This window comes from Schistocerca piceifrons, chromosome 1 (assembly GCF_021461385.2).
Source record: "Schistocerca piceifrons isolate TAMUIC-IGC-003096 chromosome 1, iqSchPice1.1, whole genome shotgun sequence".
Taxonomy (NCBI): domain Eukaryota; kingdom Metazoa; phylum Arthropoda; class Insecta; order Orthoptera; family Acrididae; genus Schistocerca; species Schistocerca piceifrons.
Genome location: NC_060138.1, coordinates 453,870,502 through 453,897,242, shown reverse-complemented (window position 1 = coordinate 453,897,242; position 26,741 = coordinate 453,870,502). Strand labels below are relative to the sequence as shown.

General features: G+C 42.7%; 1 protein-coding gene and 1 non-coding gene across 3 annotated transcripts in view; one reads left to right on the top strand and one right to left on the bottom strand.

Annotated features, from left to right (window-relative positions):
- The window catches only part of LOC124792313 (inositol-trisphosphate 3-kinase homolog), a 501,596-nt gene that overhangs the window by 223,400 nt on the left and 251,455 nt on the right, over positions 1-26,741 (bottom strand). The window lies entirely within an intron of this gene.
- Trnas-cga lies at positions 6,146-6,219 on the top strand. Its single transcript has one exon. It is a non-coding gene; the product is annotated as a tRNA-Ser (tRNA).

Here is a 26,741-nt window from a genome sequence, read left to right as displayed (position 1 = left end):
TGTGAGGTAAATTAACTGCAAAAATTCAGAAACCAACCACTTTTTTGATTCGTTACCATATTTTTTCGAGTAATGAAGTTCACTGCACGCAGCTACTGTGAAACAACAGCATGTTGTCATAAGTAATTATCAACATAAAAGCAATCTCATTTGAGAACAGATAAACAGTAATGACAATATAAAATATGCCCAGCTTCTTTAATTCTGATCTACGTAAGGTTCGTGCATTTACTCCATATACGACTTGGTAGACGAGCTTTCGAACTATAAATATCCTCTGCGCAAAATGTTAACCTATATGACTTCAATAAGTGAAAGTCTTGAAAGTAAGTGTACATGCTAACATTGTACAGTTTTTTGACCGAAAGGTAGTTGCTGCGTTTTTACTTCTGCAGGAACTAATAAATATGTGCTGTCATGAAAGTATTCCATCTTATCGCAATATGAAGTCTGGTGTACTCCACCTCACTGAGCTTACCGTCACTTTATGGCAACAGAATATCGTCTCTAACAGAATTACGCATGAAGAACTAAAAGTTGAACTGCTGGTACATTGGGGCAGATACTCTTAAGTTGTTTTTTCCCCACATTCGAAAAATTCCACTCTCGTATACAGTGTCTTGTCTTACCTGAGGCCTTTCTGAATGTTCCAACCTGATCATATTCCATGTGGATAACACGCTGAGATTTGTTGTTGTTGTGGTCTTCAGTCCTGAGACTGGTTTGATGCAGCTCTCCATGCTACTCTATCCTGTGCAAGCTTCTTCATCTCTCAGTACCTACTGCAACCTACATCCTTCTGAATCTGCTTAGTGTATTCATCTCTTGGTCTCCCTCAACGATTTTTACCCTCCATGCTGCCCTCCAATGCTAAATTTGTGATCCCTTGATGCCTCAAAACATGCCCTACCAACCGATCCCTTCTTCTAGTCAAGTTGTGCCACAAACTTCTCTTCTCCCCAATCCTATTCAATACCTCCTCATTAGTTACGTGATCTACCCATCTTATCTTCAGCATTCTGCTGTAGCACCACATTTCGAAAGCTTCTATTCTCTTCTTGTCCAAACTAGTTATCGTCCATGTTTCACTTCCATACATGGCTACACTCCATACAAATACTTTCAGAAACGACTTCCTGACAATTAAATCTATACTCGATGTTAACAAATTTCTCTTCTTCAGAAACGCTTTCCTTGCCATTGCCAGTCTACATTTTATATCCTCTCTACTTCGACCATCATCAGTTATTTTACTCCCTAAATAGCAAAACTCCTTTACTACTTTAAGTGTCTCATTTCCTAATCTAATTTCCTCAGCATCACCCAATTTAATTTGACTACATTCCGTTATCCTCGTTTTGCTTTTGTTGATGTTCATCTTATATCCTCCTTTCAAGACACAGTCCATTCCGTTCAACTGCTCTTCCAAGTCCTTTGCTGTATCTGACAGAATTACAATGTCATCGGCGAACCTCAAAGTTTTTACTTCTTCTCCATGAATTTTAATACCTACTCCGAATTTTTCTTTTGTTTCCTTTACTGCTTGCTCAATATACAGATTGAATAACATCGAGGAGAGGCTACAACCCTGTCTCACTCCTTTCCCAACCACTGCTTCCCTTTCATGCCCCTCGACTCTTATAACTGCCATCTGATTTCTGTACAAATTGTAAATAGCCTTTCGCTCCCTGTATTTTATACCTGCCACCTTCAGAATTTGAAAGAGAGTATTCCAGTTAACATTGTCAAAAGCTTTCTCTAAGTCTACAAATGCTAGAAACGTAGGTTTGCCTTTTCTTAATGTTTCTTCTAAGATAAGTCGTAAGATTAGTATTGCCTCACGTGTTCCAACATTTCTACGGAATCCAAACTGATCTTCCCCGAGATCCGCTTCTATCAGTTTTTCCATTCGTCTGTAAAGAATTCGCGTTAGTATTTTGCAGCTGTGACTTATTAAACTGATAGTTCGGTAATTTTCACATCTGTCAACACCTGCTTTCTTTGGGATTGGAATTATTATATTCTTCTTGAAGTCTGAGGGTATTTCGCCTGTCTCATACATCTTGCTCACCAGATGGTAGACTTTTGTCAGGACTGGCTCTCCCAAGGCCATCAGTAGTTCTAATGGAATGTTGTCTACTCCCGGGGCCTTGTTTCGACTCAGGTCTTTCAGTGCTCTGTCAAACTCTTCACGCAGTATCTTATCTCCCATTTCGTCTTCATCTACATCCTCTTCCATTTCCATAATATTGTCCTCAAGTACATCGCCCTTGTATAAAGCCTCTATATACTCCTTCCACCTTTCTGCCTTCCCTTCTTTGCTTAGAACTGGGTTTCCATCTGAGCTCTTGATATTCATACAAGTGGTTCTCTTCTCTCCAAAGGTCTCTTTAATTTTCCTGTAGGCAGTATCTATCTTACCCCTAGTGAGACAAGCCTCTACATCCTTACATTTGTCCTCCAGCCATCCCTGCTTAGTCATTTTGCACTTCCTGTCGATGTCATTTTTGAGACGTTTGTATTCCTTTTTGCCTGCTTCATTTACTGCATTTTTATATTTTCTCCTTTCATCAATTAAATTCAATATTTCTTCTGTTACCCAAGGATTTCTACTAGCCCTCGTCTTTTTACCTATTTGATCCTCTGCTGCCTTTACTACTTCATCCCTCAAAGCTACCCATTCTTCTTCTACTGTATTTCTTTCCCCCATTCCTGTCAATTGTTCCCTTATGCTCTCCCTGAAACTCTCTACAACCTCTGGTTCTTTCAGTTTATCCAGGTCCCATCTCCTTAAATTCCCGCCTTTTGGCAGTTTCTTCAGTTTCAATCTGCAGTTCATAACCAATAGATTGTGGTCAGAATCCACATCTGCCCCTGGAAATGTCTTACAGTTTAAAACCTGGTTCCTAAATCTCTGTCTTACCATTATATAATCTATCTGATACCTTTTAGTATCGCCAGGATTCTTCCAGGTATACAACCTTCTTTTATGATTCTTGAACCAAGTGTTAGCTATGATTAAGTTATGCTCTGTGCAAAATTCTACAAGGCGGCTTCCTCTTTCATTTCTTAGCCCCAATCCATACTCACCTACTATGTTTCCTTCTCTCCCTTTTCCTACTGACGAATTCCAGTCACCCATGACTATTAAATTTTCGTCTCCCTTCACTACCTGAATAATTTCTTTTATCTCGTCATACATTTCATCTATTTCTTCATCATCTGCAGAGCTAGTTGGCATCATCTGCAGAGCTAGTTGGCATATAAACTTGTACTACTGTAGTAGGCGTGGGCTTCGTATCTATCTTGGCCACAATAATGCGTTCACTATGCTGTTTGTAGTAGCTAACCCGCACTCCTATTTTTTTATTCATTATTAAACCTACTCCTGCATTACCCCTATTTGATTTTGTGTTTATAACCCTGTAGTCACCTGACCAGAAGTCTTGTTCCTCCTGCCACCGAACTTCACTAATTCCCACTATATCTAACTTCAACCTATCCATTTCCCTTTTTAAATTTTCTAACCTACCTGCCCGATTAAGGGATCTGACATTCCACGCTCCGATCCGTAGAACGCCAGTTTTCTTTCTCCTGATAACGGCGTCCTCTTGAGTAGTCCCCGCCCGGAGATCCGAATGGGGGACTATTTTACCTCCGGAATATTTTAGCCAAGAGGATGCCATCATCATTTAATCATACAGTAAAGCTGCATGTCCTCGGGAAAAATTACGGCTGTAGTTTCCCCTTGCTTTCAGCCGTTCGCAGTACCAGCACAGCAAGGCCGTTTTGGTTAATGTTACAAGGCCACATCAGTCAATCATCCAGACTGTTGCCCCTGCAACTACTGAAAAGGCTGCTGCCCCTCTTCAGGAACCACATGTTTGTCTGGCCTCTCAACAGATACCCCTCCGTTGTGGTTGCACCTACGGTACGGCCATCTGTATCGCTGAGGCACGCAAGCCTCCCCACCAACGGCAAGGTCCATGGTTCATGGGGGGAGGACGCTGAGATTAGAAGACGCAAAATAATTTATTAGAGACACATGATATTTCTCAACTGACTGCAAATTTGCAAAATGTTTGTGGTCTATCGACTTAATGATCACGGAATCAATTTGAAATTTTCGAAACATGTTTAGGGGGCAGGGGTGGTCGGCGTGTATTGTACCCCTTTTCTGAAAGGAATATAAAGAAAGGATGTACATCATCAGAAAGTCAGATTTTTTCACAAAATTCTTTCACTGTAGCCAAGTGGTCAACTGTTGATCTGCTGCTCCTCCCAAATACTAACTTGTATTCTAATGCTGATGAATCAGACTTATAGCTATAACTTAATAGTCGACAACCAGTACAATGATACAGGTGTAAGTTGTCACACACACATGGTTCATCGCTGAGTAAATTGTTGACGCTCTACAGTCAACTGGAAGCTTTACTCCTTCCATGATAAGCTTTAATAACTTCTGAAATACCGACATGAAGCATCCCCTTCTATTTCCCTCATGAGACCACAATGGCCTCCTGTTTGCAGGTTCCTGGAGGAAGGTTGCAAATGCAAGACTATCTTCAGCCACTTTGTTAATGGGGTTGTTTTTCAGCATTTAGTTTACCCATCTTGGCAGATTAAGCACTCCGGAAGTGCTTCTGGAACAGATAAACAAAACTAACTACAGAAAGACAGTAATCTTCCGCAGAAGTTGTTTACATTTGTTTGAGCCTGTGGTTAGAGGAATATTGGCAGAAAGCTCACGTCTGCCGGACGGAGCCCGACAGCAAACCTGTAACCAAATCACGGAGCAGAAACAACAGGTGACGCAAGCCAGTACCGGTTCCTCATACATAGCAATTCACACAAACATCTGCTTGCCCTCCAACAAAACAGATCGTGCTGCTGAAACATTGTTACACACGGCGGAATAACTTGCGGGGCGTTTTTGTCTGGCAGTGACAGTGCATTCTGCGACTTCACGATTATAGGATGCCCATTATTCTGATAACTGGAATCGCGTACCAATGCGGGATTTTCTGGTCAAGACGTTCCATGTATTTTCAAGGCCATGGTTTTCAAAACTTATGCTATATGTGCCTCAGCACACATTAAAAACCGGTGAGACGGTTGATTCCATTACTATAAAAACGCCCTATATTTTAGGTGCATAATGTTGCTTTCTTTGTCAGAAGGAGCGGCTGTACACCACATGTTTAAGTCACTTATTCTTATGTTCATTGTGGATAACAGAGATTGTACAGAGAAATTTTACTCTGGACAGTACAATAATTAATACTTCTGCAACTGATGATTAATTAACATGTCGAATAGCATCGATGATTCCACACGTTCGATGTCCGCATCAGGCTGTTCGTGCTGCTGACATTTATCACGATGTTATTTCTGCTGTTGTAATAGCCGCCGTCGCTTACACTCCAACCAAACGAACTGAGTGCCTTGCGACGAGGGAATTCTTAGAGAAACTTATCCGGTTATTCCCGTACTCAGGGCAAATAAAAATGGAACATTTTAAGTTTTTGGGTGGGGTCCGCCTTTAGCAAAACAAAATTTTGTTTTTTGTCCCAGACATGTTCCACTGCAGTTGCAGCATCATCAGTGGGTTTTTTATTATTATGGTTGTTAAACATAAGGAATGTTCTTTACTGTATAAATACATGTAAATATTAGTTTCTAAATCGTAATTACAGATTTATGAAGAGCACATAAAATTGTATATTCATACCTTCTTACCACATTGGTGTGGTTTTCTTGCTGTATTACGTTTTTACAGTGTCCGTATTTCTTTACAGTTTGTCACCTGCAACTATATAAAACTTAATGTATGCAAAATATTTAGGCAAAAATTACGGTTTCTACTGTCCGCCATCTTGTTATTACAGCTGGTAAACAGTGACAACTCAATACACAGAATTTGACAATGAAGATGATGACGAAAAAGGAAAACGTAAGTGAAACATAACGTAAATAGATACACACACACACACAAAACAAAAAAAAAAAGCTTTCACATAAATTATTAATCTCAGGCATAGTCATGAAAGTTCACAAATCGCAGGAGAGCTTCTGTAAAGTTTGGAAGGTAGGAGGCGAGGTACTGGCAGAAGTAAAGCTGTGAGAACGGGGCGTGAGTCGTGCTTGGGTAGCTCAGTCGGTAGAGCGCTTGCCCGCGAAAGGCAAAGGTCCCGAGTTCGAGTCTCGGTCCGTGCACACAGTTGTAATCTGCCAGGAAGTTTCATATCAGCGCACACTCCGCTGCAGAGTGAAAATCTCATTCTGTTTGTGGAGTGTTTGTGTCGTTATATCAACTTACGCTTTATGTAACAGACTACGTAGTAAGTCCAAAAACAGGCTACATGTTTCATAATCTCTCCAGTCACTACGAGTCTCATGTTTTCACTACTCCTGAAGCATGCCATAGCACTTTCGGTTTTTTTTGTTTCAGTTTTTCACATAGCATTAAATGAAATTCGTTACAGTGGATTTTGAAATAAATTGCATTTCACCTCAAATCTAACGTTTCAGCGAATATAAATATGAGTTACAACTTTTACCATCCTTCCTTCATGGAATATTTGCAGTTTGCATCGTTGTAAAACTTCCGCGTTTGTACTGCGGGATTAGATGTCTGCTCAGAAGTCAAAATTATTTGGTCTCGGTCGTATGGATAACTTGAAATAATGAGAACCTGTATTATATCATCCCATGCACAAACTGACAAACTAACAACTTAAAACTACGAATTAGTAACTCATGCAAATCTCTGAGCATTGCACTACTTTTAGAACTGCCAAACTTCCTAAGCGTAAATGCAAGTACGATGGATTTCACCACCGCATATACATTATTCAGTGGCAGAGGGGAGGGAAGCATATTAAACGCACAGTGACATTTTTTCAATGTATAGATAGAAGTAGATAGAAGTAATAGAGACGTGGATATACGAAGAGTCACAAAAACATCATGGACTGAAAAAAATCCAATAAACAAACATTAAAAGATATTCAAGAGAAAAGGCAAATGATTAACATGATACAGTGAAGAAAAACTATATGAACTGGATACCTAAGTCGATATAATACCTGAAAAAATCATCTTAGAAGGAGAAGTGCAGGGGAAGCAAAGGCTACAACCAAATGGTAGGGATGGCGAGAAACAGAGGTGGTTGACTACATCAACAAGGCTTTGTCTTTATTTTTGGCGTCCGATGATCAGATTTCAACCAAGAGATCATTCTCGCAAAAGTAACAGCTGTTTCACTTTGGTTAATTGTATGTGAAAAACGAAAGCCTGTGCACTGCATAAAAACTCAAGTTTTGGAGCTTGGAAAAAGAGTTTCGCGCCTTACAAGGGGAGGCCGCCAATTGTGAAATTCAGATTCGATTCATACTGTGCATAATAAAAGCTCATGGCCAGAGGTGTAATGTGGCAAAGCACCAAGATGCACTTCTCAGCCGTTGTCGAGAAAATCGACAGTTAAAAGAAACTGTTGCGGTGAAATACTGTCTACGATTAATAATTTTCTGCAGCGTCGTGACGCAGCGGTAAGCGCTCGGGTTCGTAATCCGAAGGTCACCGGATCGAATCTCGGGCTATGCAACTTTTTGTTTTGTTTTTTGTAATTCAAATGTACACACACACACACACACACACACACACACACACACACACACACACACACACATATATATATATATATATATATATATCCATCGTCCACCACCAATTGTCTTCTCCGACTTTTGCCGATATGATACAATACGCGTGGTATGCATCAAACCTGACAAACGATAGAACAATTTTTCAGAATGTCAGTCAGGTGTGTTTCCCAACAGATAATTTAAAAAACAATTGTTCTTGTAAAAACGTTTATCAGATGTGCCCGATGTCGTGCTGTTTTCTGCTTTCCATGTTTCTACGATAACTATCACTCTGGTTCGTGCGATACTCCAGCTACTTCTGGTCACTAATTGTTAATTATGTGCGATTGTATACCGAACTTTTCAATAAATTGTATCCACTTGAATACTATTTGTGATATTGTGTTTTATTTCAAGTTTTATTTGTCCACGACAAACGACTTTCAACAACTTATTATATGCATAATTGTTGCAACTGATTGCCGGAAATATATATATTATTTTAATTACAAAAAAACAAATAATAAAAAGAAGTTGCATGGTGCGAGATTCGATCCGGTGACCTTCGGATTACGAACCCGAGCGCTTACCGCTGCGCCACGACGCTGCAGAAAATTATTAATCGTAGAGAGTATCTCACCGCAACGGTTTCTTTTAACTGTCGATTTTCTCGACAACGGCTGAGAAGTGTATCTTGGTGCTTTGCCACATTACACCTCTGGCCAAGAGCTTTTATTATGCGCAGTATGAATCGAATCTGAATTTCACAATTGGCGGCCTCCCCTTGTTAGCTCTGAAACGTGTACAAAACAAAAACAAAATATTTTTTAAGCAGTGGCGCCCCACAGATGTGAAAAACCTTTATTATGGTTTGCCGTTTCTACTACCATAAATCCTCATCAGGCACAGGATTTGTGTGGCTTCGTGTGGAACGTTCAACCATCCAAAATTTTTACTTTGCGTTTTTCGCGTCATGTACAGCGTGGTTGAACGTTAGGTCTGATTGCACACAAATACTGCATTGAAAAACCTTCCTGTTCCTGATAATGATCTGTAATAGTAGAAACACGTTGCATTACATTGCAGCACCCTCACACACGTAAGAGCAGCAAATAAATGTTAAGCAAACCAGACAAATGGTGTGCTCCTGACAACATCGCTGATCAGGTTTCAAAAACACTGCGTGACATCTGTAGCTAAGAAAATACGTAAGGCAGATCCGAACAGACACACAACAAACACTATGGCAGGACCCTTGAAGCTGAGACAAAAAAATGACACAAACACCACAACAACACTAGACACAGGCGCATAACACGTAGCAGTGTAACACCTAAAATGGATAAATAAGATAATTATAAGAAAAACGGACGCAGCAGGTGACTGATTCATGTATCTAAACTGCAGTTTAAATATCGTAAAATGACAAGTATAAACGAGACAATCATTATACCGGGTGATCAAAAAGTCAGTATAAATTTGAAAACTTAATAGACCACGGAATAATGTAGATAGAGAGGTAAAAGTTGACATATATGCTTGGAATGACATGGGGTTTTATTAGAACAAAAAAAAAAGTTTACAAAATGTCCGACAGATCTCTTGTGCGCGTCGTTTGGTGATGATCGTGTGCTCAGCCGCCACTTTCGTCATGCTTGGCCTCCCAGGTCCCCAGACCTCGGTCCGTGCGATTATTGGCTTTGTGGGTACTTGAAGTCGCAAGTGGATCGTGATCGACCGACATCTCTAGGGATGCAGAAAGACAACATCCGACGCCAATGCTTCACCGTAACTCCGGACATGCTTTACAGTGCTGTTCACAACATTATTCCTCGACTATAGCTATTGTTGAGGAATGATGGTGGACATATTGAGCATTTCCTGTAAAGAACATCATCTTTGCTTTGTCTTACTTTGTTACGCTAATTATTGCTACTCTGATCAGATGAAGCGCCATCTGTCGAACATTTTTTGAACTTTTGTATTTTTTTGGTTCTAATAAAACCCCATGTCATTCCAAGCATGTGTGTCAATTTGTACCTCTCTATGTACAATATTCCGTGATTTACTCAGTTTTCAAATTTATACTGACTTTTTGATCACCCGGTATCTAAGGAATGCGCCATACAGGGGAGATGAGGCTCAAATCTGTAAGGTCCGAGGCTACCCTCCTGCCTATGGCGCTGGTCAAGGAAGACAGCAACATTCAGACAAACATACAACATACTAGCACACATACTACACGTAGAACTATGTCTAGATGTAGTAGCACAAATAGTGCTGTGGGTACGCCCTACATAAGCAACTGCAAGGTGTAATATGTAGTAGTAGTTCTTAGACAGTAGAAACAAACACACATAGAATCACTCATGACGTATTTCATTTAGCAATGTATGAAGACATAATTTTGTACGCTACTTCACGTGGGACAGACTCGATGTTACTGCCGACCTGTAATAGCAACAATACAAACCATAATTTATATGTTACATTTTGTTTTTAACAGTAAAAGAAAATTTGTAGTTCGTCCCTTTCCTATCTTTCTATTATTTTCTTCTAAATGACTAAAATTTATTATTTTAACAATTCGTTTCCTCCAAATAATTTACTTTTCTTCATGACTCATTGTTTTATTGCTCAAAACAAATTTTGCTAATAACGTTGAACATAGTACTATTACATGTAAAACTGTAAAATGTACGACGTGCTTTTTAAAATAGCGGACAGTATGTTTTAAATATGAAATAAATGAAATGAATAGTAGAATATGTAGTAATACTTTCTCTTAGTGGCTGACATAGGTACAACATAATTTTCGATAAAAGCAAAAAACAAGTGAATAGTGACTGAAGACAGCTTCTTCACTCGTAAATCCTCTAATCTTTGAATTACAACCACAGTACGCGTCGAGACATTTGTACAAAAGCAGCAGTAAAGGAAAGTGAAATGCGTGACTTTCGAGAAGAATCCACATCGGAAGCGCCTCTGCTGAAGCGAGCAAAAGGGGAAAAAGAAGGAGTTCCGCTGACGGGCATTCACGCTTATCTGCGGCCGCAGCGTCGCCGGTGGCGACGGCGACGGCGGCAGCCGGGCGGTGTCACGTGACCGTTGACGTCAATGGTGACCTCGGGCGCGCGCCAGGCTGCGGGCTCCGGGAGGGCGAGCGCCGAGCGGCCGCCGTGCGTGCCTCACAGCCTACCCGTGGGGGCGTGGCGTGGCGTGGCGGGCCGCGCCAGCTGCAGGCGTAACGGGGCTCGCGCACGCGCCCGTGGATCGCTTGGGAATCTCGGCGCATCCGCCGGCCACTCCATATCTAGGAGCTTGCCACTGGTCGGGCAGAGCCAATTCGGCAAAAGTGCAAGACTACTCGCCAGTACGTCACTGACATAATTAAGACAAACGGATGCTCAGCGAATAGCAACGTGACTGTGATCCGGGAAGTAGGGCACGGTGGATGCATGGGTTTTGTCCATGTAACCGTGAAAGACTTCATCTAACTTATACAGGGTGAACATTAATAAAAACTGCAGGGACGTACTCTTGACTGGAAATGAGGGAAGTCACTGATGACATTGCTACTAAAGCAGAGTTATTAAACTCGGTTTTCCGAAATTCCTTCACCAAAGAAGACGAAGTAAATATTCCTGAATTCCAATCAAGAATAACTGCCCAGATAAGAAACATAGATATCCTCGGTGTAACAAAGCAGCTTAAATCACTTAATAAAGGCAAGGCCTCAAGTCCAAATTGTATACCAGTCAGGTTCCTCTCAGAGTATGTTGATAAAATGGCTCCATATTTAGCAATTATATACATCCACTTGTTCACGGAAAGATCCGTACCTAAAGACTGGAAAATTGCTCAAGTCACACCAATACCCAAAAAGGGAAGTAGGAGTAATCCGCTGAATCACAGGACTATATCACTAACGTTGATTTGCAGTAGGGTTTTGGAACATATACTGAAGTACCTCGAAGAAAACGATTTATTGACACACAGTCAGCACAGCTACAGAAAATATCACTCTTGTGAAACACAACCAGCTCTTTATACTCATGAAGTAATAAGTGCTATCGACAGGTGATGTCACATTGATTCCATATTTTTAGATTTCCAGAAGGCTTTCGACACCGTTCCTCACAAGCGTCTTCTAACCAAACTGCGTGCCTGTGGAATATCGCCTCAGTTGTGCGAATGGATTCGTGACTTCCTGTCAGAAAGGTCACAGTTCGTAGTAATAGACGGAAAGTCATCGAGTAAAACAGAAGTAATATCCGGCATTCCCCAAGGAAGTGTTATAGTCCCTCTATTGTTCCTGATTCCATATTTTTAGATTTCCAGAAGGCTTTCGACACCGTTCCTCACAAGCGTCTTCTAACCAAACTGCGTGCCTGTGGAATATCGCCTCAGTTGTGCGAATGGATTCGTGACTTCCTGTCAGAAAGGTCACAGTTCGTAGTAATAGACGGAAAGTCATCGAGTAAAACAGAAGTAATATCCGGCATTCCCCAAGGAAGTGTTATAGTCCCTCTATTGTTCCTGATCTATATTAACGAGATACGAGACAATCTGAATAGACGTCTTAGATTGTTTACAGATGAAGCTGTTATTTATCGTCTTGTAAAGTCATCAGATGATCAAAACGACTTGCAAAATGATTTAGATATCTGTATGGTGCGAAAAGTGGCAATTGACCCTGAATAAAGAAAAGTGTGAAGTTATTCACATGAGTACTAAAAGAAATCAGCTAAATTTCGATTACGCGATAAGTCGCACAAATCTGAGGGCTGTAAATTCAACCAAATACTTAGGGATCACAATTGCAAATAACCTAAATTGGAACGATCACATAGATAATATTGTGGGTAGAGCAAACCAAAGACTGCAATTCATTGGCAGAAGACTTAGAAGGTGCAACAGGTCTACCCAAGAGACTGCTTACACTACGCTTGTCCCCCCTATTCTGGAGTAGTGCTGTGCGGTGTGGGATCCGCATCGGGTGGGACTGACGGATGACATCGAAAAAGTACAAAGAAGGGCAGCTCGTTTTGTATTATCGCGAAATAGGGGAGATAGTGCCACAGACATGATACGTGAATTGGAGTGGCAATCATTAAAACAAAGGCGTTTTTCGTTGCGACGGGATCTTCTCATGAAATTTCAATCACCAGTTTTCTCCTCCGATTGCGAAAACATTCTGTTGGCACCCACCTACATAGGAAGAAATGCTCATCACGATAAAATAAGAGAAATCAGGGCTTGCAAGGAAAAATTTAAGTGCTCGTTTTTCCCGCGTGCCGTTTGAGAGTGGAATGTAGACAGATAGCATGAAGGTGATTCAGTGAACCCTCTGCCAGGCACTTTATTGTGAATAGTAGAGTAATCACGTAGATGTAAATGTAGATGTAGAAGGTCCTATGAACATGTGTCCGGAAATGCATCGTTGCCACGGTAGAGGGCGCTGAGGAATGAATGTTCCTGTGACTAAGTGTCTTGCTTTCTTTCTGTTGCCGGCTGTGTGACTGCCGTAGTGAACTATAAGCGGCAGAATGGCCCTGTATTCGTGTCGGGAAAAACCCGGGATGGTGTTTGTGTACGGCTAAGCTGATGGTAACGGTCGAGAGGCAAAACGGCTATACCAAAACAAGTACCCTCACAGACACCAAATCACATCACACAGTACTTCACGCCCTTTTTGGGCCTTTATGTGATACTGTGTCCTTTCAGGCAAACGAAAGTGCAGGAAGGCGGCTGACTGTGCGTACAACACATTTGGAGGAGCGGGCTCTACAGGATCTTGATACGAACCCTAGTACAAGCTCAAGGTAAGTGGCCCGCCAACATGGTGTAAGCCAAAGTACGATTAAGTGTATCCTGGATGAGAATTGCTCCTATTTCTATCACCCACAACGAGTGCAAGAATTATCAGCAGTGGATTTCAGTCCACGGGAAGAAGTTTGCTATCGTTTCTGCACCAGACCATCGCAGCTATGGGATTTCTATCATCAGTCCTCTTTACCGACGAAACAACCTTTATCAGAAGTGGCATCATCAATCTGCGTAATTGTCATCTCATTTATGGGCCTCAGACAATCTTCGGGCAATGGTTGAGGCGTCTCATCAGCATCGGTTCAGCATCAATGTGTGGGCAGGGATTCTTGGCGACCAATTATTAATCCACAACGTACCCAGATTTCCTGCACAATACTCTGCCTGGGTACCTTGAGAATGTGCCTTTGACAATACGACAGGTTATGTCGTTTCTGCATGATGGAGCACCAACCCACTTCCGCATTATAGTTCGTCGACACCTCAGCAACTTCCCTGGACACTGGATAGGATGCGGAGGCGCTATAGCATGGCCTACTATGTCGCCCTGGATTTTTTCCTCTGCGAATCTGAAAAGCGATGTGTATGCTGAACTAGTTCCTGGTATGCAGATCCTTTAACAGCGGGTTCACGATGCGTGTGACGCATTTCGGAGAGAGACTGGAAAGTGCGAAAGAGTGCGGCAATCTATGATGCGACCTATGAACGCATGCATTGCATCCCACGGAGGCCACTTCATCACCTGTTGTGATGTGGATGCGGTGCAGCCTGTTCTGAGTCCCGGGATTAATTGCTGTCATTGCACGCACTCTGTCCACCTTTTTTCCTCCATTTTTAATCAGGAATCCGTCCCTGCAGTTTGTCGGTTTTATTAATGTTCACCCTGTGTAAATCCCCCCTACGAGACGACGCATTTTTAACAGGGCACCATAGGCATATCAGCTAGAATGTTTCTAGCTGGATTAACAAAAAATAGCGAAAAGTTAAGATGGTGGTTTTCATGCTTCAGGTGGTCCACATAGTCGTCCTCCCCACCTAGTACAACGCAACGAACCATCATACAACCATGAGAAACTATCAGAAAAATGCTTCTTTTGAATGTTGTTCAAATAGTGCGTCACATTGGCTTGACTGTCGCTTGCGTTGGTCCTTCACGTGAACTTCTGCACTTTGTCGCTTTGTTGCAGATTCGTATTGATAACACCAAGACTTTTATACAGTGGAAATTATTATGAAATGACGGATGGAACAGCCATGTGTTCGCCAGTATCACCAGCAATAGCGAATTTTTTCATGGAGGATTTTTAAGAACGAGTGTTGAGCAGTGCTCACCTCCGCTCATCATGCTTCTACAGATACGTCGACGACACTTTTTTAATCTGGCCACATGGCAGTGACACGCTGCAGCAGTTCGTCGAACATTTGAATGGTGTACATCCAAAAATAAAATTTACAATGGAGGTAGAGAAGGAAGGGAAGTGACCTTTTTTAGATGTGTTGGTGGAGCGAAAACTGGATGGACGACTGGGCCATTCTGTGTACAGGAAGCCAACGCATACAGACTTGTATCTGCACAGCCACAGCTTCCATCATCCGTCTCAGAAGAGAGCTACGCTGAATACTTTAGTACACAGAGCCAGGACTATTTCCGATAAGGACCACCTCGGTCCCGAAATTAACCATTTGACGACTGTTTTCAAGAGGAAAGGTTATTCTGCCGGTGAAATTAAATCAGTATTGTCAAAGAAAGTAAGACACGATGCCGTCCATAAACAAGAAAAGGACCAACACACAGCGCGGCTTCCATTTTGCGGTGCTACTACAACAAGCAAGATAGGCAGAGTCCTAAAGAGGCAAGGAATAAAACCAGTTTTCCGACCACCTAGGAAAATTAGGAAATGTTGAGGCCAGTCAAAGATAGTCTCGGCTTAAGGGTGCCGGGAATTTATAGTATTCCTTGCGAATGCAGCAAGAATTACATGGGCTAGTCTGTAAGAACCGATGCACCTGAAATACAGGTATTTGGAATAAATCAGCGGTGGCTGAACATAGCCTGCTTAACAAGCATAAGATTTTATTTGAAGAAACGAGAGTAATAGCCCACGCATCGAATTACTGGGACTCTGTGATCCGGGAAGCAGTCGAAATAAGACTCCGCGATAATAACTTTAACAGAGACAACGGCTATGCACTTAGCAACACCTGGAAGAGTGCACTGGATAAAGAAAAATCGCAGAGGAAAACTTCCCGCACTTTCCCTCCTGATTCAAGGGATGGCGCTGCAAGCAATGCGGGATAGAAACTACATCTATGGAAGTAGAGGGCACCACTTCACTACGCGCCATATCGCTGTTGCTATGACGTATTCCAGCCAATCAGAAGCCTTCTTGTGCATATAAAAGTGGGAGCCTCGCTAGTTTACGACTCGCCCCCTTCCAGACAACCTCAGTAAGGCCAACCACTTCGCTTCCCACCTTTCCGAGGTCTTCTCCATCCCCGATGATCCCCACTTTGATTATTCTCTTTTCCCCACCGTCATGGGACGTGCTGATACCTCCGTCGCTCCACTTGCTCCTAGTCTCCAGTACTTGGGGCAGTTGCCCCCCTCCGACATCAACACTCCCATCACAGCACAAGACATTAAACTTCTCCTCCAGTCCAAACGCAACACGGCCCCTGGTCACGACTGTGTCACCTACCGTCACCTTCGAGAAAGCCCCTATTCCTTCCTAACTGTCCTCGCCCATCTCTATAATGTCATCCTCTCTACTGGCTTCTACCCTGACCTGTGGAAGACCTCCCGCGTCCTCCTCTTCCTCAAACCCAACAAACCCCCTTCTGCCGCCTCTTCCTATCGTCCCATCTGCCTCACCTCCGTCTTCAGTAAGGTCCTTGAATCCATCCTCTCCCACCGTATCCATCGGCACCTTGCTCAACACCACCTCCTCCCCCTTACCCAGTGTGGCTTCCGACCCTCCTTCTCTGCTGACGACCAACTCCTCAACCTTGTTCACCTTCTGTCCCTCCAGCTCAACTCCCGTCGCTCCGCCATTTTTGTTTCCCTTGACCTCCAAAATGCCTATGACCGTGTATGGCATCCCGGTCTCCTCTTTAAACTCCAAACCTACGCCCTGCCTATCAATTTTGTCCGTCTGGTCGCTTCCTTCCTCTCGCACCGTCCTTCCTATGTCACCCTCCACAACACCAACTCCCGTATCTTTTATCCCACGGCTGGCGTCCCCCAGGGTTCTGTCCTCTCCCCTCTCCTTTATCTCTTGTATACAGCTGATATGCCCAAGCCACCCCCACCAGTTCACCTTCTCCAATATGCTGATGACACCGCCTTCCTGGCTCTCTATCCTACCCTTCAACGGTCTCAACGTACCCTCCAAACCCACCTTAACCAGTTCACCACTTGGTGTAACCAGTGGCTCCTCCGTCTGAACCCCTCCAAAACCCAGGCAATCATCATAGGCCGTACCACTCGCTCCTTTCGCCTCCAAGATTTCTACCTCACCCTTTATGGTCGTCCTATCCAACTCACCCCCACCCTGAAATACCTCGGCCTCACCCTTGACCGACACCTCACCTGGACCCCTCATCTCCTGACCATCCAGCAGAAAGCCCATTCCCGCCTCCGCCTGCTGAAACTCCTGTCCGGCCGGACATGGGGATTGCATCCTTCTACCATCCTCCACACCTACAAATCCCTCATCCGTCCTATCCTCTGTTATGCCAGCGTCGCCTGGATCTCCGCCCCCACCCGCTTTTACAAGGCTCTCCAAATCCTTGAACGCCATGCGCTCCGCCTTGCCTTCCGTATCCGCCTTCCTTCCCCCACACGGCTCCTGTATGAACTGATCCCCTTCCCCCACCTCCTCTTGTTCCTCCAACATCTCCGCATCCTTTACATTGTTCGCAGGGTTGATCCCCCCCACCCTCTGGTTTCCTCCTTCCTCTCCACCCCTCGCCCGTTGCCGCGCCTCTATCGCTGTATCCCTCCCTCTCTCCACCTCCACACCCTCCATCTCCTTCATCAGGGCAATTTCCAACGCCTCCCCCTCCCGGATGACGAACTTCGCCGTGACATATACCCTTCCTTCCAACTATAACCCGGCCTTCTTCCCCCCCCCCCTCCCCAGGGCCCCCTTCTCCTCTTTCCTCCTCCTCCCAGAGCGGATTTTCCTTCATCCCCCCCTCCCCTGAGACCCTGCACCCCATACTTGCCTGTCTCCTTCCCACATCCCTCCCTACCTGGCCCTCTTCCGAGCGCCCCCCATTCCCCTCCCCCATCTCTTCCCCACCCTCCTTTCTTCAGGTCTCCCTCATCTCCTTGAACCTGGCAGATCCTCTGTATTGATCATCATCAGTGTGCCACGTCAGTGTTGTGTTTCGTGCTGTTTCTCGTGTGCGTCCGGAGGTGTGATTTTAATTGTGTACTGCCTTGAGGTTCGCCGTCAGTGTTACGTTGTGTGCTATGCCATCCATCAACACCTTTATGCTCCAGTAATACTGTGCCTTGTGTTCTTTTAATCGTCGCAGAGTGTGGCTTTTTGTGTGTGCTACTTTTAAACAGTTTTTTATCTCCGTTTTACAGTCACCCCGTTTTTTTGTATATTGCCTTCCATGATGTTCTCCCTTTTTTATATCTATGTTCGCCTTCTTCTCTCCTTTGCTGTTTTTAAATGTCTTCTATTGTTTTGTTCTATGTCTTTCGGCTGAAGAGCAGCGCATATGCTGCTGCCAGCCCGCCCCGATGGGGAATTGAAATACAATAAAGAAAAAAAAAAAAAAAAAATAGTTTACGACAGTCAGTTTTAGCCCTGACGACGACCATGGAGGTAGTGTTCGAAAGCTTGGAGTTTTATCCTGAATTGACGCGGCATTTACACCAAGAGATTCTTATTCAAGAAATACGTCGCTAAAGACTTCGTAGCCACCAAGACTTGTCACTCGTGATGTATTTTCTTTTTCTTTTCTTCTTCAGAAAAGAATAGTCCGCGTCTTGCTTTTCAATCATTCGCAGCAGGAATACATTTTAGAGAATACCTTGAACAATCGATCTACAGATGTTGCTCCGTTGCAATCTGTGACACAGCAACGGTGACACACTATGACCGCACGCCCACTACGTAAGACTGCTGCTTACAACTGACTGGTCGAGTACATATCTGTTGTTTTCAGCTGTTAGTTTAAGCTGCCATCGTAGTAAATACGCTGATATCGATTATACACCAGAAATACAATCAGTCTCGCAACTTTTAGGTCAGATGGTGTATGGAGAATTAATAAGATTAGTGCACAGGCATGCATATGTATAGTGGTAAGCACACCTGAACATGCTTTGAGTGAGATCAATAAAATTTATTGACACAGGGAATGGATATAAGATAGTAATTATGTCAAGTACAGCATACATCGCGAAATTTCATTTAGTACTGCGGTGTGACACTTTTATGCTTTAAGGTCGGCGCAACTTCCTTTATTTCGGCATAATCGTAGTGCCGGCGCTGTTTACCCTGTTCGTGGTATGAAGGACATTCATAGACCCCCAGCGTTTTTTTGCACAAGGCAGTCTAGCGATCTGACGTCATCAAAAATAAATAGAAACGACAGAAGAGAGGGATGAGAATTCTCAACATCTGTTATGCAATCGCATAAGCAAATGGGTGCTGCAAATATACTATGAAACGATGTTACAATACCATGCAGAAAGAATTTAAAAATTTAGTTGACATTGAAAGAGTAAAAAATTGCAACGATCGCATGTCGGGATTGATTGTTCAGTACATCAAGAAGCATTTTGTGCTAAGTCTGTAGGCATGTAGCACGAAGAAATTGGTGATATGAAAAGCAAAATTTCTGAAGTCGCACGCATTATTCCACTATCAGTTGCAACCGCTTTTAATGAAACTGAACGAAGAGTATGGAGACTTTATATATTACTGCAAAGTTTAAGTCAAGGGGCATGCCTGGAACGATTTTACGACTTAAATCTCGCTATTGTTGAATATATGAAGGAAAAAAAGAGTGCAGGAATTACAATTAGAAAATCAGGAATGGATTACACGGCTCGCGTTTGATGTGGATTTGACTGCACACTGCCCACCGTAAGACACTGCAAGGTGAGACACAGCTTCTTTCTTATTTGATGCGGATGCATTTGAAAAGAACATCGCGTTATAAAATGGATGCATTATGACAAAAACCACCGTCTATTTCCCTAAGGTCACTGGTGTTAAAGAAAACATGGAGGTTTGAAGAATTCACTGTGGCGTTAAAACAATTACAAGGATAGTTTCCTAAACGTCCTGAGGACACTGCCAATCTTACATCTGTTTTCGACCTGTTTTCCGTATCGTTTGCCGTTTCACTTAAAAGCGCACTTGTCCATGTGCCAATGTAAATGAGTGACCTGCAAGGTAATTCCCGTTTTAATGGCGATTCCCCTCACGTTAAAACTATACGGACAGTTTCGATTACTCATTGATGAGGCTGCAAGAGCGTTACAATATTTCGATCGACATATTCATGTGAAAGAAACTTTTTTCGGTTATGAAGCTAAATAAGTCACGGTTATGTGGCAACTTGAGTGCGAAAATTTGTAACATTGTCTGCGTATGTCGGTATGCCGACAGTCTGTACCAGATAAAAATCATACAGCTCACCAAAAATAGTAAGATGACACTGATAATTTGTTTTGTTTGTGATACATGTTGTTGACAAATGTGAAATATAAAACCAAGTCGTATTGCAGTGCGACTGCACTGTCATTTTACTGCAGTGCCTTCGCAGTCCCCCCCCCCCCCCCCCCCAACAAGTTGCTCAAGACAGCGAGCCATCGCTGTGGTGGAAATGTGCAGCGAGGCTGAGCAAGACGCAGCCTGCGATCCCAAGTCTTGGCCGGCCCTAGTATAGAGTCACTGGTGTGATACCAGCAAGTCTTTCCTGACGGCACAGCAGTCGTTTCACGGTCAGCGAAGGGAAGCTATATCGTCTCTGAAACATGTCCAGAGGGCTCGATAATGTGACATCAAATGGTTCAAATGGCTCTGAGCACTATGGGACTTAACATCTGAGGTCATCAGTCCCCTAGAACTTAGAACTACTTAAACCTAACTAACCTAAGGACATTACACACATCCATGCCCGAGGCAGGATTCGAACCTGCGACCGTAGCAGCAGCGCGGTTCCGGACTGAAGCACTTAGAACCGCTCGGCCACAGTGGCCGGCGGTTAGTGACAGGATGGTTTCTTTGAAAAGGGCATGGCCGAATTATTTCACCATGCATCAACAAAACGAGCATATCCTCCGTCTATAATGACTCCATCATCGACGAAATATTAAACTCTAATCCTTTTCCAAAATAGCAGAAACGAAGAAGAGCTCTTTGGTACCGAATACGGATATGAAATTGAAAAAGATATTTCTGAAACTGTACGCCTGAGGCACAGCATTGTATTAAAAGAAGGTTGATCACGGGACATCCAGAGAAGAGGAATCTGGAAGCATTTTAAATGTCATGTTATAGAAGGAAATTATGCCATATACGAAGTAGCACCAAAAATTATTTGGGAAGACGTGTACAATTAGCTTGTCCCAGCAGACAAAGAGGCAAGATAGTGGCACGTTGCTGAGGAAACCAGGAATAATTATCATGACAAGAGAAGGAGCAGAAAAAGGTGAAAAGCTATGTGGCAGATCAAACATTGGACTATGTAAAACAGATTATTCAGGACTGTTGGTGTAGCAGACACTCAGAGACATTAATAGAAGGGCAAGATAGAGATGAAGAGTAGTAACCGGTTGAAAAACTTGTACTTCCAGAAAAAAGAAAAAACGACTACCACTCATGTTTTATGTCGCGTATCACAAGAAAATAGTCTCCAATAAAACCATTGCGTCTGCTGTAAGCTGCCACTGAGTATAAAATTAAATTAGTCGCACGTCCAACACATAAACAGATATCCTTTTCGACACGAATGATCATACTACAGTTATTTCCACCTGCTGTATGTTTGTCCCCGTTTTTGCATCGTCTTACCGATGGAACAATAGGGCGTTGGCAGCAATTACCATGCTGCGCACAGGCACTGTCGATTTTGATGAGTTTTTACAGGCTTTTGCGAATGACGACGAATTATTTCCTCTCCTTTTAAATATAACGTAACAAAACTAACTACAAAAAAAGTAGACTGGCTCTCAAAAACCTTGTTACGAAACTACCAGGTTTGAACATGCAAGATTCGACTGCTGAAAGTTGCACTTCACAGAGTTTTGCGACTTTGGTAACGGGGGAAGGTACAGAGGAAGGCCGTGGACAGTTTACACCAAACCCGATTCTCATCTAACGCGTTCACTATAATCGTGGCAGATCTGAGGCACACAGTCCACGGCTACTATAAATAGTATACATGACGCATTAACATAAAGGAAACTTGTGAACAAAACGTAGTTTCAAGTATCTTATTAGGTTTAACAAATTTATATACTACGTTTCCTAAGCGAAAACAAAAAATAATTACCTAACTTCTCACGAGAAAACCGGTTAATATCTACGCAGCTGCTAGACCGCCACAACTGAGGCAACACACTTATTTTCTCTGTACTCTTTTGTTGCACTCTACAATAATTATCAGCAGAGATCGGAGATTTTTTTTTTTAATTACACATTCTTTTCCTTCGCTCCTACGCAAGTGAAAAGTGTAAACTTTCGCGAATTATATTGCCACCGTTGATATATTTCATTTTATCGACACATATTTTTACATGTTTCATTATTATTACATATTTTAACTTAATGCCATATAAAATTACACATTCTTCTTCATGTTTCACCACACACTCAGCTGCTACTATTCGCAATATCCTCGGTGAGGGAGAAAAAGATGCTTCAGCGGAAATCTCCCTACGAATATGTCATCTCCCAAAGTCTGCACCATCAACGTCCTGCGACGCGAAGAGTTAATTTTCCTCTTACATCTATGATTACTCTGCTATTCACAATTAAGTGTCTGGCAGAGGGTTCAATGAACCACCTTCAAGCTGTCTCTACCGTTCCACTCTCGAACGGCGCGAGGGGAAAAACGAGCACAAAATTTTTTCTGTGCGAGCCCTGATTTCTCTTATTTTATCATGATGATCCCTATGTAGGCGGGTGCCAACAGAATGTTTTCGCAATCGGAGGAGAAAACTGGTAATTGAAATTTCATGAGAAGATCCCGTCGCAACGAAAAACGCCTTTGTTTTAATGATCATGTCTGTGGCACTATCTCCGCTATTTCGCGATAATACAAAACGAGCCGCCCTTCTTTGTACTTTTTCGATGTCATCCATCAGTCCAACCTGATGCAGATCCCACACCGCACAGCAATACTCCACAATAGAGCGGACAAGTGTGGTGTAAGCAGTCTCTTTAGTAGATCTGTTGCACCTTCTAAGTGTTCTGCCAATGAATCGCAATCTTTGATATGCTCTACCCACAACATTATCTATATACACATTAATCCTTGTTCCATAGATCATGTGTACGACATTTCGTAATGATGTGGAACGTGTCATTTTAACATAAGTTCTCTTTACTTCTTTTTCCGTTACTACATCATATCTAAGAATTCATCTATTGAGTAGAAGGAGTTGTCATTCATAAATTCTTTTAATTTGCTATTAAATGTTGGTTGGCTATCTGTGAGACTTTTAATACTATTTGGCAAATAACCAATGATTTTTGTAGCAGCATAATTCACCCCTTTCTGTGCCAAAGTGAGATTTAATCCAGAATAGTGAAGATCATCCTTTCTTCTAGTGTTGTAGCTATGTACTTCGCTTTGATCGTTCCAATTTAGGTTACTTGTCATTGTAACCCCTAAGTATTTATTTCAATTTACAGCCTTCAGAATTGTGTGACTTATCGCGTAATCGAAATTTAGCGGATTTCTTTTAATACTCATGTGAACAACTTCATACTTTTCTTTATTCAGGGTCAATTGCCACTTTTCGCACCACACAGATATCGTATCTATATCATTACAACATTATTTCTGATCGGCGATATTCTGTGACTGCAGAGAATTTTGATAAGTACCTTGTTGTTCATTGCGCTTCAAATTGAAAGGTTAATTAGGGTATCTTACGAATCGCAGTGAAGGTGGACAGTTAGTAAACGGATGTGATAGCAAATAATTTATTTATTAGCCGAGTATATATTTATAAAATAAAAAATTTCATAATGTAAGTTGCACCTTCTTAATGTACTTTTCATGTTTCTGGTGGAGTCAGTATTAAGATAATTTTCTATGGTGTAATTCAGAAGTTGATTTCACTAGATATTTGTTTTATGATTTATTTAATAAAATGTTCTCGCGGTATTACATACTTTACTAATTTTCATTACATAAATCTGTACGTATTTTGTGTGTTGACGTTACACAAAAATCCATACTATAGTTTCAGTGTGATAAACATAAAGTTGCGTACTCATCGCGAATATGTATGCGTTTGAACAGCAGCCTTTCTGCATTGCGTAATTGCTGTTGTCTTCTTTTATATGTTCTCTCTATTCCCAATATTCATCACCATGCATTTGCCGTAGCAACTTTGTCCTTAAAATGGGCACGCAATCTTCTGTCTCAAGACAACCCCTTTCCTCCAGTTCTTATGTGCGGCATAACATAATCAATCAAGAACATTGTGCACATATCTACGCACAGTATCTCAAATCGCAAATTACTCTCAGCACAGAATCACGCAGAAAAATCTTCCGCGAAACTGCTGTATTTAATTACACCATCCGCTGGCTAGTACCAGTCCTAGTTTTTTCGAGCCCTCCTGGGTTTTTACCAATTATGATGCGGCTCAGTTTCTGGTACAGGTTTCTGCAGAAATGTATCCTGGTGGGAGGGAAGGAGACAGAATGAGAGGGGGGGGACTCCAAAATTGTCATTTTATACAGCAATTGCTAAAGACAGTACTATGCGTCTCTGCGGTCAGCTAAGCGAGAAGTTTAGTGGAATCATGGGAACTTAATTCTACAAGTGTAATGAATAAAAACTATCTACCCCAGATTCAAGACAGGATCGCGAAGAGACATACGTAGTCTCCCCTCTTGCTCTTCTCCCCCTCCCCACTTTCAATGCGGTCGCCTATAATGTCAATGCATTTATGAGGTGATTGCTAATACTGAGTCATAGAACAATCTGAAATCTACACCGGATTTGTGTTGATTTTTCAAAGCGAGTTCCAATGGTTCAAATGGCCTTGAGCACTATGGGGCTTAACTTCTAAGGTCATTAGTCCCCTAGAACTTAGAACTACTTAAACCTAACTAACCTAAGGACATCACACACATCCATGCCCGAGGCAGGATTCGAATCTGCGACCGTACCGGTCACGCGGTTCCAGACTGTAGCGCCTAGAACCGTTCGGCCACCTAGGTCGGCTCAAAGGGAGTGATAAAAAATGTATAGTCCTATAAATGTCACACTTCAGACCATGTACAGGAGCTGATATAAACAACAAGATACAGGATTTGTTTTCATTTCAATTCTTCTATAAAGTTCAGGCAATTTGTCACTTACTTACTACAACGATACATTTAATTTGTTGTCTGTAACATTTTTCCATAAATATAATTCATTTAACAAAACAATTTGGAATGGTGTCTAACTGTATTAAATGTAGTTACAAAATTATTAAAATTTGGTAAATCTGAGTAGGAAAAAAAGATCGCAGAAAAGTACGAAGAGAGTTAAGTAAGTAATGCAACACTTTTTTCCTCAGGAAATTTCGGTTGAAAATATGCAGAAATATTTCTGGGGCATCGCGGAATGTTCCCGCTTCAGGCTCTATAGTTTTTTGAAATTCCGACAGGAAATATGTGGAAATTTTGGAATTTTTTTGGAAATTTGTGGTAAGTTCCTATGGGACCAAACTGCTAAGGTCATCGGTCCCTAGGCTTACACACTACTTAATCTAACTTAAACTAACGTACGCGAAGTACAACACTCACACCCATGCCCGAGGGAGGACACGAACCTCCGACGGAGGTAGCCGCACGAACCGTGGCAAGGCGCCTTACCCCGCGCGGCTGGCGGCGATGTAAGTAGGCTCCAAAAGGACTATAGTAGCCGAAGTGCTTTCCACACAGACATCATCATCCTCAATTGTGACAGTGGTTAGATTGGAAAGTGAACAAATTCGACTGTGCAAATTGGGACTTTGTACGGGCGCTGATGACAGCGCAGTTGAGCGCCCCCACAAGCCAAACATCATCATAGAATCATCCAAGCAGAGAGCTGTCATGGGGTTTCTACTGGCAGAAAACCTCGGCGGTTTCAGAATTCCCACGGAGATCTGGCAGTGAACAAAAGCACGTTGAGTCATGGGGCGACGCGACTATCACAATCGCTATGAAGTCGACAAACCTGTCCGATCTCCCGCGTGCTGAGTTGCTGCACACAGCTGGGACTCTCGCAAAGTAGGAACGTGTGGACACACTAAGTCGAGATGATCGAGGAATCCCAACCAAACACCTCGCTGCTGGACGTCTTTGCTGGTAGTGCTGACACATCGTCCACCAGTTGGGGTACTCAAAAGTGTGTGCCCATTGGGTTCCTCGTCTCACAGAAGAGAATAAAAAGCAACGAAGGCCCTTCGTGCGGAACTGCTTGCGCGTTACGGTCGAACATCGTCAGAGGCGGTGAAACATTGATTCATCACTTCGAACCGGAAACAAAATACTAATGCATGGAGTGGCGCCACACCGCCTCTTCTCCAAAGAAAAAGTTCAAAGCCGCACCCTCAGCCGGTAAAGTCATGGCAACGTTCTCCTGGGAGTCTGGCGGGGTTATTCTTTTTGAAGTTCACCCTCATGGTGCAACGATCAACTCGGAAGTGCTTCGTCGCCATAACAATGCAAGCGAACTTCTGCTGATAACGCAAGGACCCACACAAGCCTGCGCATACACGAGAGGAGCTCACAAAACTTCACTGGACTATTCTTCCTCATCCATCCTATGGCCCGAATCACGCACATTCCGATTTCCATCTGTTTGGAGTTACGAACGATACACTCCGCGGGGAGCAGTATGTGGATGATGGGAAGGTTAGTGAGGCAACAGGACGTTGGCTCCGACGTCGACCAATAGAGCGATACCTCACGGGCATACATATAGGGTTTTGTAGCCAAAAGAGAATGGTGTACTGGAATTCTGAGTAAAACCAACTTGCTTTTAGGAAAAAAAAGTGTTTTGCATTAGTTGCTG